The following is a 12,653-nucleotide window of genomic DNA, read 5'->3' as shown; positions in this document are numbered from 1 at the left end:
CTGTCTCTCAGCACAAAACATGTCAAGGGATAGGTATAGAAATGGGACCTTGGGATTTCCCTGGTGGTCTAGTGGTTAGGATTGCGTGCTTTCACTGCTGTGGCCCATCTTCAGTCCCTGGCTGGGGAACTGAGATTCCCCAAGATGTGCAGAGCTGCCAAAAAAAAAAAAAGAAAGAAATTGACTTTCTATTTTCCTTCCCATCCCTGTCTTTTAAAAACAGTCTCTTTATTGCAACATAAAATACAAGATACAGAAACCACACACAAGAAACTGCAAACTTAATAAATTGCTATACTGTAAATCCCCTTGCAGCGACCACCTGCCAGAAAATAGAACATTGCCAGTCCCTCCAGAAACCCCTTCTTGTGCCCAATTCAATCATCATTCCCTCTTACTCCCTAATAGTAACTTTACTTTTATAGCAGTCACTTCCCTTCATTTAAAAAATAGGTTTATCATACCAGTGTGCATACCCAACAGTTTAGTCAAGCAGTTTAGTATTACCCATTTTTAAATGTGAGATTTTTTTGTTGTTGTTAACTTTTTATTTTGTATTGGGGTATAGCCGATTAAAAATGTGGTCAGTTTCAGGTGAATAACGAAGGAACTCAGCCATACCTATTAAATGTGATGTTTTTGAAGTCTCTTTTAATCTATAGCTTTCCCTGTCAGTTCTTTCTTTTTCTGATAATTTATCTATTAAGAACCCAGGCTGGTTATGTTTCCAGCAGTATGGATTTGACTGATTGCACATTTGTGGTTAAAGTTACCATGTTTGTCAGTTTTCTTTATTTTCTGTAAATCAGCAGCTCTATCCAGAGCCTCAATCAGCCTAATGTTGATCCCTCTGGAAAGAATACAGGTGATATTATGTTTCTTCATCAGGAAGCACACAATTTCTCTTGGTACAGTATGTCCCCTACATACAAAAGAGTTCTGCTCCAAGAGCGCATTCGTTAAGTCTTAGCTTGTTTGTAAGTCCAACAAAGTTAGCCTAGGTACCCATCTAACGTGATCAGCTATACAGTATTGTTCTGTAATAGGTTTATACTTGTCACACAAATAATACATAAAAACAAGCACAAAAAAATAAAATGTTTTTAAGCTTACAGAATAGTACCTTGAAAAGTACAGTAGTAGCATAGTTCAATAGCTGGCGCTACTTAGGAGTACGAGTTGCATCACCACTGCTTTTATGCTTGCTTCTGGACATCCTGGGCTTGAAGTAAAGAGATTGGACTCCTGTACTCTGTACAGTACTGTGCAGTGAAGTACACAAACCACAACCACTCTAGAGGATGCGTGCGTGTGACCATGTAAGCTGGACACCTGAACTACCTTACATGATTGGACATGCCAAGCACACATCTTTGGCAGTTTGCAACTTGAAGGGTCGTGTCTAGGGGATTTGCTGTATTCTAATTCTGTTGTCTCTTCTTCGTTCATTCAGTGGGAGGCTCTTCAAGTTGGATCCTGAGTCTATGACATACCCTTCTAATCTTTGACAGTACCTTCTTTGCTCTCTGCTATATAAGATGTTCTAGATTCACCTGGCATGTCTCCTCTCTTGGACCTAGAATTAGTAATTTCTCTAAGAAGCCCTTTGGTTTCTTTTAGTGGGGAATGATATGTTAAGACCATAAAATGAGGACTAGAGATGCCTTTTGACATTGGACTTGTTCCTGACCTTTTCATTGGACAAGGTTGGGTGATTATAAATGCATTTATATTTTATTTACATTTAAAACTAAAGTACCCCATGATGTATATATTTATGTTTTATTTTTTTATTTTATTATTTTGGAGTCACACCATGTAGCATGCAGGATCTTAGTTCCACAACCAGGGATAGAACCCATGCTCCTTGCAGTGGGAGCACAGAGGCTTAACCACTGGACTGCTAGGGAAGTCCCTATATATGTTTAAATTCAAGATTTTAGAGTTTTTTCCTTTTTCTCTGTTACATCTTTTATCTCCTTCTTCACATTAAAAACCCAAGTTTTCAGTGACACAAGAGATAGTAAAATTAATCTTTTTTGTCTCATCTCATAAACACAACAATATCAGAACAATAATATTAATACCACTAAAATATGATTACTCAAAACACTAAAAAATATTTTTTGCATGTACTCTCCCCATTCTCTCCCCGTTGTTTTTATAGTTGTCCTCTCTCTGTATTATACTACTCTATCCCTCTTAACTTACACTTAATCTTAGTTCTACGGTAGTTCTTAGGTAGCTTGGTATTTAATGTTCATGGAGAAGGAAATGGCAAACCACTCCAGCGTTGTTGCCTGGAAAATCCGTGGACAGAGGAGCCTAGCAGGCTACAGTCCATGGGATCGCAAGAGCCGACACAACTTAGCAACTAAACCACCACTACCATCAGCCTATGTATTGATACCTCTCTAGTCAGATTGATTGTCTGAACCCTATTTCCTATTAGATTCCTTAGGGAGGGCTCATGGGAACAAAAACAATATTTCTTGAATTCTCAAATGTTGATAACATTTGTGCCTTTTACACTAGTCTCTTTTGCTGGGTTTAAAATTGTTGGTTCACATTTTCTTTAGCACTTTGTGTCACTCCAATTTCTTCTGGCATAAAGTGTTAACTTTTAGAAAGTTTGATAATATAACTTCCTTTGCATATGGCAAAGTAAGTACCTTGTCCCTTTTTCTTTCTTGAGTACCCAAAAGTATACTCCCTCCCTTCCTCCCTTTCTTCCTTCCTTCCTCTCAGTAAATTTTCTGGATTATACCTTAGTATTGTCCTGGATTGATATTCTTAGTTATGCAGTTTGCTCTTTTAAAATGTACTTTCAAATCTTTTCTCTTAAGTTTTAGGAAATTTTTCTTGAGTTATACTTTTAGTATTTTTTCTGTTACCTTGTTTTGTTTTTTTTCTTCAGAGACTCCTCTTATCTATATGTTAGATCTTCTTTGCCTATCTTCATTATTTGTCACTTTCTCTTGACTTTTTTAAAAATTTCTTCTGGATTTAAAATTTTTCTTCTTTTTACCTATTTAAAACATTAACTGTTGTGGGTTTTTTTGTTTATTTGTTCATTGTTTCTTCTAGTTTAATCTTGATTTCCAGAATGATTTCTTCTTTTATTGCTGATTCTTTTTTTGTTTTGTTGCCTCATTTTTTGTGTCTGTCTAATTCTAGTATGTTGTTCTTTCATATCTTGGAGCATTTTGTTAATGTCTTTTAAACTCATTTTTTAATACTAGGTTGCAGTTTTGACCTATTTTATGAGCATTTTTTTTTCAAGCATGCTTTCATTGCCCATAGGAATGCTATCCTGCTTTCTGGTGTTTTTTTGTTTTTTTTTTTTTAAGATAATAATTTAGCATAATATTTGACATCAGTACTTTGCTGTCCATTTTTTGGTGAAATTCATTTTCTTGAACTTTCAGAATGTGGGGTTTAGTAAAGCTTTTCTAACTTTATAGCGCTTCCTCTTGGTTTGTAGTATTAAAAAATATGGTGGCTTGCTTTGTTAGATATGCTGGCTCTGTTTCCCTCTCCCACTTTCATCTGAAACCCCTCTTTCCTTTATTGCCATTGCTCCCGTCCTGCTCAATTTGAACTCGACTCAGCAGTTTCTCCTCAGTGAGCCAGACTGCTCCAGCCCCATCAGACATACGTCCTGTGGCCGTCTCATGCTCGTCTCATATTGGATTGGGCAGAAGCCCTCCGAGCTTTAGCTGCTGTTCTCACACTGATGCATTGTTCTTTTCCGGTTGGTGTCTGTTGGTTGTTCGGTGTCCACTTGAGGACTAGCAACCACTGTTCCCATGGCTTCTTTTTATCCTCCTATACAGACACCAATAACATGTAAGACTAGTGCTTGTTGGTGACTTGTTCTCACTCACCCACTTGTATTTTAGGGCTCATGGGGATCCCTTGTGAGCTAATCTGGTTGTAATTGTTGTTCATGGGTTTTGTTATCTATTTGCTTTGTGCAGTAATTCTGTGTGGATTCAACTCTGGTTGTCGTCTTTTCCAGAGGCAGGAAAGAAAAGTTGGGAGGGTACCAAGGCTAGGCCTTGTCAGTATCATAGACTGGTCAAGACCTTACCCTACAGGAAGCCTTTCTTCTTCTTTTTTTAAGAACAGCTTTATTAGGGAATACTTAAATAAACTTACCATACCATAACAGTCGCCATGTTAAAGTGTACATTTCGGTGGGTTTAGTATAGTCAGAGTGGTGCATCCATCACCACTAAAGCTTTCATTTCTTAGTAACCTTTGTAACATTGCCTCTGGAGTGGGGAGGTTGACAACGGAGGAGCTTGTTTCCCATGGGGATCAAACACAGATTCCTGAAGGGGTTCTGCAGGCCCCTTGTTTGAGTGATACCTGGCTATGAAACGGAGTGTGGCAGGTTGGGGAGATTATGGAAGTCCCTTCTCCCATCCAATGGTGCATCTGCTGACAACTCAGCTGCTGTCAAGAGTTACTGTGCTGGGTTGCCAGGTCTTCCAGTTACTCAAGAGAAGCTGGACATTTGGATCTTTAAGAGAACTTTCTGGATTTCTAGTAGCTCTCAACATTTGCTTTATTTTTTAAAAGCACTATGTGTTATCCCTTGTAGATTGGAGGTGACCTTAGGCCTTTAGTTTGAGACCTCTTTTCTTTGACTTTGTCTCATTTTATTTACTCTATTTTCATTTTCTAATTTGTGTCTTTGATCTACTTATTATTTCATATCACCAAGTGAGTGAGATTTTCCTGGTGTGTCACGGGAGCCAGGCGAGAACCTGGTAAGCCCCTAGAAGTTCCATTAGTTCAGTGTAGCCGTGTTCTTAAATGTTAGGAGTAAACAGTCCCATGAGAGAGAGAGGGTTTGTTTAGGTCTGATTCTCACATTTGTCTTGGAACACCATCACACTGTTGAATGAGATGGTGTGGTTTCCACCTTTGTTTCATAGTCAGCCACTGATGTTTTTGATGCTAGTACTTCTGTGTGGGCTTCAACATCTTGTCTTCCCAAACCCAGCTGCTCACACCATCCCCTCCCCTCTTATCTTGCACCCCAGCAGAAGAAAGAAGTGATAGTATTTGATTGGGCAGTTCCTTGCTGTTACACCTCTTACCTCTGTGGTTTTGATACCAACACCGTGAAGTTGTTACTCCCATTTTAGCTGTATAGGAACTGAGGCCCAGAGAGGTTTAGCCATTGCCCAAGCCTCTTATCTGACCACTTACAGAGTCCTGTAAGTGAATCCTGTCTGCTGACTTTTGAATCCTATCTGCTGCCTTCAAAACCAGTGTTCTGTTGACTTCTTTATGCTATCTTGCCCTTATGACTGTACTTTTATCTGAGTGAAGCTGCCTGGCGCTAGCTTAAAGTTGAATTTTCAAGGTTAGCAAACCTCACTTCATCTCTACCTTCCTAATATTCTCTGTTTTTAAAGCACACTTGTATTAAGACTCTTTCAGTTGCAAGTGACAGAAACTCTTCTCACACCAGCTTAAACGTAAAAGGGAATTTATTGGATTATGTAACTGAAAAGGCTGGGGATGCACTGCCTTCAGGCATGGCTGAATCCTGGGGCTTCCGTGTCTGCAGTAATCTGTGTTTAATGTGGGCTGTTCTCCTCAAACCTGCTCTCCCCATCATGGGGGCAAGAGGCCTCTGGCAGCTCCAGGCTTCCTCCCTGTAGCTGGGCAGCTCCAGCAGCAAGAGAAAGGCTCTTTCCTGATCCTTGTAGTCTTAGTCACTGAGCCACCCTTCTGTGTCCACTGTGGTTTATGACTTATCTCTAAAGCTTTCTTTGTAGACAGAAGGATACCATACTCTGGTATATGGGTCAAGTCTTCACTTATGGAACTGAGGGAGAGGCCAGTCCCCTAAACCTCATGCAGACAGTGGGAGAAGACTGGTTCCCCAAGATCAGTGTAGGTTCTAGAGAACCAAAGGAATGAAGACTGGGAGGGCAGTTTCATGCTTTTATATTTAAAGCAGCAGATATTTTAATGTTCAGTAAGTGTCTTTTGGACGATAAACCATTATTAACAAGAATTCTGACTTTCCGAGAAAGAAGGGCTGAGTACAGAATTTTAACAGCACTTCAAAACAGGTAATCTGTTATGAGCAATTCAAATATTCTGTTTTAAAAAAATAAAAGAACCACTGGGACATTTGCCAAACCCACACCTTTCATAATAGAAAAAGAAAAGCAAGCTTTATTTTCTCATGCATAACCATTATAGGTACAATATAGATTTTCTAGGGTCTTAATACAACTTCTTAGCAGAGCAGTGCTTCATTTATCTGGCATCATTAGGGAGTGAGGTTTTCTGGATGAGTGAGTTGAGCAGATATGTTTGTGCTTTTAAGATTTAAACTTGTAAAAAAATATATATTTATCTCTTAAAACAGAAGATGCTGATATAATAAACATAAATGTTTTCTAAGCCATTTTGCTCCACACTTCCAGAAGTTAGGGTATATGTCAGTAGGTATCAGAATAAGCACAGATTGGACGTGACCTTTCTTTTCGGGATGTGATTTGGTGGTGGTGGAGGTCAGGGGGATGATAATACTTATGTGAAAATAACCATGAGTACGTTATGAAATAGAAGGCTAAATTCTCAGGAATTTTTCACAGGAAACCTGGATTAATGTAATTGCTATCTGATTTCTTCCTTTCCTCCCTATGTCTCACTTTCTCCTGTTCATGTCCATGAGTCTTTAGGGAGAAGTAGACCTCTCACACGTTCAGAGGCTACTTAGGCTCTTTGCTTCTTCACCAGTATCTGTGAGCTGCTTTTTTCTTCTTCAGTGTGTATTGTCTTGAGCTGTTCTTCCTCACTGCTTGGTCTTGGGAATAATTGAGCATTGCCAGGGGAGATCAGAAAATCAAGCTTTTAAAAATGAATAACATTGAAATTCACACATATACCTAAATTAATAGACTTGGCAAGACAGGAGTTTTGTTATTTTTCTATAAACTAAATCCAGGTGCTTTGGGACTTGTTCTGGAGGAGGAAATGACAACCCCCTCTAGTATTCTTGCCTGGAAAATCCCATGGACAGAAGAGCCTGACTGGCTACAGTCCATGGGGTCACAACTGAGCAACTGACACATGGGACTTGTTCAATGTGGACTCATACTGGGGAGAGATTGGTGATGTCTCTGAGACTCTGACCACCAGTGGCCTGGCTATTCATGACTATTCAAAACTCACAGCGTTGATCATAAAGTTGAATTACTGTTGGTACCCAGCCAGGCCTGTCTCTGTCATAGTTGACGACAAAAGTCCAAAATTTCAATTATATTTCTCTTGGTTGGTGGTTTTATAAACTTTACTTAGGGACTTCCCTGGTCCAGTGGTTAAGAACCTGCCTTCCAACGCAGGGGACGTGGATTCGATCTTTGGTTGGGGAAGTAGATCTCACATGCCACAACCAAGACCTGAAACAACCAAGTAAATATATAAATATTTTTAAACTTTAGTTCAGAAACCTTTTTTATTTTTATTTTACTCTTTATTTTGAAATAATTTTCAATTTACCAAAAAAAAGTTGCAAAAATAATCCTTTGTACTTTTCACCCAGCTTCCCCTAATATTAACATCGTTCACAAACATAGTAGAGTTATCTAGACCATGAAACAGTATTCACCAATCTACAGACCTTATTTGAACCTCACTGATTTTTTTCCACACTATTGTCCTTTTTTCTGTTCCCAGATCCCACATTACATTTAGCCATTACGTCTTCATAGTCTCTTCCAATCTGTGGTGCTTCCTCAGTCTTTCCGTTTTTCTTGACCTTGGCACTTTTGAAAAGGGTAGCCAATTATTTTGTAGACTGTCTGCCAATTTGGGTTTGTCTGATGTTTTCTCATGATTAGTTGGACACATTTGAGCAAAAGTACCACAGAAGTGACATGTGCTCTTCTCAGCACATCCTATCAGAGGCATAGGTTGTCTTATTACCAGTGACATTAAGGTCATGTAGACCAGATTCCTTTAGGCTAAATTACTATTTCCCCTTTTGGGATTAATGAGCCTCTTGTAGGGAGATACTTTGAGACTGTGTGAATACCCAAATTCGGATATTTTTCTTCAAAGGATGTTTTATGTGAAAGTCTAGCATAGAAAATAAGTAGCAGTGACTTGTTTTTAATGAGGTGAACATGGGTTGAGGGCAGCAGCCTCTTCCCCGTTCCCTCCCTAACTCAGTCACTGAGCCACCTCTGTTGAACCCCCAAGCATTTCTGGATGCCCTTTGAAACTCACAGCTCTGGACTGCGGTTTTTGGTTTTGAGTTTTTACGATGTGTACATACTGCTGTAAGCCCCTGCACTTGGAATATTCTGCAAGACAATATTCTTTCAACATGGGAAGGATCAGCAGACATTTATGTTGCACCTCTGTGTACCAGTCTCTGTGCTGAATCGTGGGAGTAGAAAATTCATAAAACACAGTTCCTGCCCAGTAATCCTGCACCTTTTCTTTCAGAACAGAGGGGACTTTATAATAATAGACTCAAGGAAGAAATGTGAAAGAAGGAAACAGACGAAAAATCGGCTTTTAAGTGGGGGAAAGATACTGGAGGATTTGTGGTTTGTGTTTTGAGTGAGTGCAGAGGCCACTTTGACCTAACCAGCCATCAGGTCTTGGTCAAAAGTATACTTTCTCCCTGAGCAGTGTGCGTACTTTAGTGGGAAAAAGAGAGAAAGAAAGGCAGTTCCAACCATCCCAGCCCAATAAAAGAACCACCATTTGGTCCTTTGACTCATCTTCCCGTATTTGAAAGACTCCAAATTCCCGTCCTTCATGGATGAGGTGTTTTAGCTGTCCATAATTATGTTATTATTCCAGACACTGTCGGCACGCTTCTTGCTGAGGAAGAAGGATTAGGCCAAGGAGGCTGGAGCGAGGCTGCAGCCGTCATCTGCCCCATGCCTGGCAAGGGAGATTATGCCTCCGAAATGGAGGTTTCTGGCTGAGCTTTTGTTACTTAATTAGTTGCCTGTCTCTTTTCCCTCCATGACAGTGGCAGGATCCAGGACGCACCCTCTTTTAGACAAATGCAAATGCCTCTAACGAAGTTTTCTAATCATTCCTTTTCAACACATCTGAAAATTGTCAAAACCTTTCTGCTGCTGCTGCTAAGTCACTTCAGTCGTGTCCGACTCTGTGTGACCCCATAGACGGCAGCCCACCAGGCTCCCCCGTCCCTGCGATTCTCCAGGCAAGAACACTGGAGTGGGTTGCCATTTCCTTCTCCAATGCGTGAAAGTGAAAAGTGAAAGTGAAGTCACTCAGTCGTGTCCGACTCTTCGCGACCCCATGGACTGCAGCCTACCAGGCTCCTCCATCCATGGGATTTTCCAGGCAAGAGCACTGGAGTGGGGTGCCATTGCCTTCTCCGCAAAACCTCTCTAGTCACTGGCAATTCAAGGGTGGGAGATAAGTTTTAAAGGCCTGTGTTTCTCCAGGGAAGAAACTAGCAAATGCCATCTTTTTAAATTCTGTTTAACATGAAGCCTTTATTGACTGCTCGTGATGATTCTGCATAGTTTAATGCTCTTTTAAGTGATTATTATTTAGCTTCTTCACCAAGTCAGTGTGGCCTTGTGGATTGGTAAATTTAGATGCTGATCACAACCAGAAGCCAATGTATAAAATGGTTACAGTTTAATTAAGTGGTAATAGATCTTATGCAGTGTCAGGTTAAAGGGAATGTATAAATATTGCTTTATGAACCAGCTTCTGCAGACAGTAGACACCAGCCGCCCTCTCCCCTCTCTGTCTCATGGGATGAGTTACAACATGGCCCTATTAACTGCGTTAGAATGTGAGGTAGGGTGAAGGGGTGACCCATTATTAAACCGCCGCATCTAGCCAATCAGCCTTAAAGAACTTGATATCAGAGGTCAGTAAAGATTCCTGACACTGTTAATTTTATTTTATGAAGCACCATTGAAACACACTGACTCATGCCTTCTCTCTGGTTTTTGATGGAGAAAAGGAAGAGATGAACTTTTGAAGCCTCCTAATAGATTTGCACTAAAGAGCAACCATTAGTTCAACCTGTTCACCTCATAGGTTGGGGACCTGGGAAACCAAGTCTCAGAAGGAGAGGGACCCGGCTCTTGGCCCCGTCCGACAGCATCACATGCTGCTGGTGATATCAAGGACCTCAGGGCATTTACTCAAAACCTGAAGTCCCCGACTTCTGGGCTCTTCAAGAGATGAAGACCTTAGGCATCAGAGTTCATTATTCCACAGCTCTGTGTTCAGCACCAAGGGAAAAAGTGTCCCATTGCCCTTCTCTCACCAGCCAAGCAGGGCCCAGGTGAGAGTTTTCTTCTTCATACCTGAGGCACATGACTCCCTCCACCTTGGTTGACCAGAGGGCCGTGGACTCAGAGTCATGTGTGATTTTCCCTGAGGAAAATTGTGAGCCCAGGATAGGGACTGTGCGTGGGTTCCCCAGTACCTCTAACTTAGCAGTGCTCCTGTTTTGCTGTTGCTCATTTGTCGGTCTCTCCTGCACAACTGAAAGCTTGTGAGGAGAAATTCCTCCCTACTTGGCTGTTATGGTGCCCCAGTGCCTGACATGGAATATGCCCTGAAATGAATGAAGGAACCCCAGATCTGTAAGTCTACACCTTCAAAATGGGAATAACTTGACCCCCTTCTACCCTCTGCAGGGACAAGCAAGGTGACATATGCAGAAGAGCCATGAGGTGCCACAGAAATGGGAGGAGGGAGTTCATGGCGGTTACTGGCGGTCGTGTGACAGCACAGGCTATAGCTGTATTGCATTTAGCTCCTCCAGTTGAAAGACCCCCCTCATGTGTTCTTCTCCCCCACTTTATAGACGAGGGAGGGCTGCAGATAGGTTGAGCTACCTCCCAGCTTCATGCAGGGATTCCAAGGCTAAGCCGAGACCTGGCCCCAGGTCCCCGACTCCATCCTCTCAGCTCACTGCGCCAAGTCCTCATCCCTGCTGGAGAAGCTGTGGAGTATTTAATTAGCTAGTCTGTGATGTGCCGCCTGTCAGAGCTCATTACTGTGGTGGGGCTGGTGGGCGTTCCTCTCCAGATCCCAGCCCCTGTTGTAGTTCAGTGGCCCCAATTAACTCCAACACTTGAGGCAGCCCAGCTGCGCAGGTGTCCCGGAAGGCCACTTGGAGGCGGGCACCCTGACCCCCCAGCACCCTGCGGACATGTCCTCCTCCACCTCAGCCTGACCTGCTGCCCTTCCCCTGAGCTCCCTGTTGATGCCAAATAGGAGCCTTACGATGTTTGGAAACATTTCCCAGTTCAGAGGCACAAGATCATTTTGCTCGGCCCTGAGCTGGGCTCTTGCCAGAAGTCCGAGCAGGCTGGTGTGGTTCTCTTCCCAGAGGCTAAGTGCTCAATGCCCCAGGCTGTCAGTGCTCCGGACAAGAGACGGGTGCGTCAGGATGCACCAAAACCAGGGGCGAATGGGGGCCTTCTCTGGACTGAACTCTGTTTTTAATCCCTTTATTTTATTATTAACACCAGGAAAGGCACAAGGAAGTTGGGGAATTGGTCCAGATGAAATCAAACGAAAAAGACATAGGAAGTAAACACGATGCAGAATTCATGATTCGATCTTGGTTTGAGGAGAAGACGGGTGCTCGCTTCGGCAGCACATATACTAAAATTGGAACGATACAGAGAAGATTAGCATGGCCCCTGCGCAAGGATGACACGCAAATTCGTGAAGCATTCCATATTTTTCAGAATATTGGAAATAAAAGCAAAACTAAACAAATGGGACCTAATGAAACTTAAAAGCTTTTGAGGAGAAGACGGCTATACCAGCAGTTTGAATACAGCCAATGGCAAGTGTTGGTAGAGAAATTAGAACTTTTATTCAGTGCTGGTGAGACAGAAATGATACAGCTGCTTTGGGAAAGAGTCTGCAGTTCTTTAGAGGTTAAACGTAGAGTTACTATTTGACCTGGCAGTTCCACTCCTAGGTGTGTATACCCAAGAGAAAGGAAGACTTACTTTCACACAAAAACTTGTACACGAATGTTCATAGCAGCCTTATGCATAGTAGACAAAAGGTGGAAACAACTCAGATGTGTGTGAAATTATGAATGGGTGTACAAAACTTGGTGCGTCCATACTATGGAATATTATTCAGCTATAAAAAGGAATGAGGTACTGAGCCATGCTAACTGAAAGAAGCCAGGTACAAATGCAAAAAAAAAAAAAAGCGTAAAAGATTGGTGAGCAAATGTGGTCAAATATTAATCATTAGTAAACATAAGTGAGGGATGTACTGGTGTTCTTACTATATCTTAGAAGTTTTCTGTTGAAATTGTTCAAACTATTACAGGTTGACAAATAATATTTTTAAAAGGCAGGGTTGGTGGAAATTTTAGAGCTCCCAGAGGTTGAGGTAACTCAGAAGGCTTTCAGACTGTCCTCCTTCACCCTTTGTCTGTATCCAGGATGAGGCTGAGCAAACAGTTATCTCAGCCTTCCTTCTGGGGGAATGAACTACATTTCTGAGCAGCACAGACCCCCACTTGGCTGTTCTTAGGGAGTGCCCGAAACCCAGAGCCAAATACTGTGGGCCCACATTTTTGACTGTCAAAGTAGAGACTTTCTTCTGACCTCCCGTGGGCCAGAAAG

The 12,653-nt window shown here is 41.8% G+C and overlaps 1 protein-coding gene and 1 non-coding gene across 3 annotated transcripts in view; both read left to right on the top strand.

The window, feature by feature from the left end:
• GALNT10 (polypeptide N-acetylgalactosaminyltransferase 10) overlaps window positions 1-12,653 on the top strand; it is a 215,832-nt gene that overhangs the window by 52,254 nt on the left and 150,925 nt on the right. The window lies entirely within an intron of this gene.
• LOC122441038 lies at window positions 11,641-11,747 on the top strand. The gene has a single exon (XR_006269183.1). It is a non-coding gene; the product is annotated as a U6 spliceosomal RNA (small nuclear RNA).

Source organism: Cervus canadensis, chromosome 4, assembly GCF_019320065.1.
Source record: "Cervus canadensis isolate Bull #8, Minnesota chromosome 4, ASM1932006v1, whole genome shotgun sequence".
NCBI classification, from domain to species: domain Eukaryota; kingdom Metazoa; phylum Chordata; class Mammalia; order Artiodactyla; family Cervidae; genus Cervus; species Cervus canadensis.
This window is presented reverse-complemented; position numbering and strand designations above follow the sequence as displayed.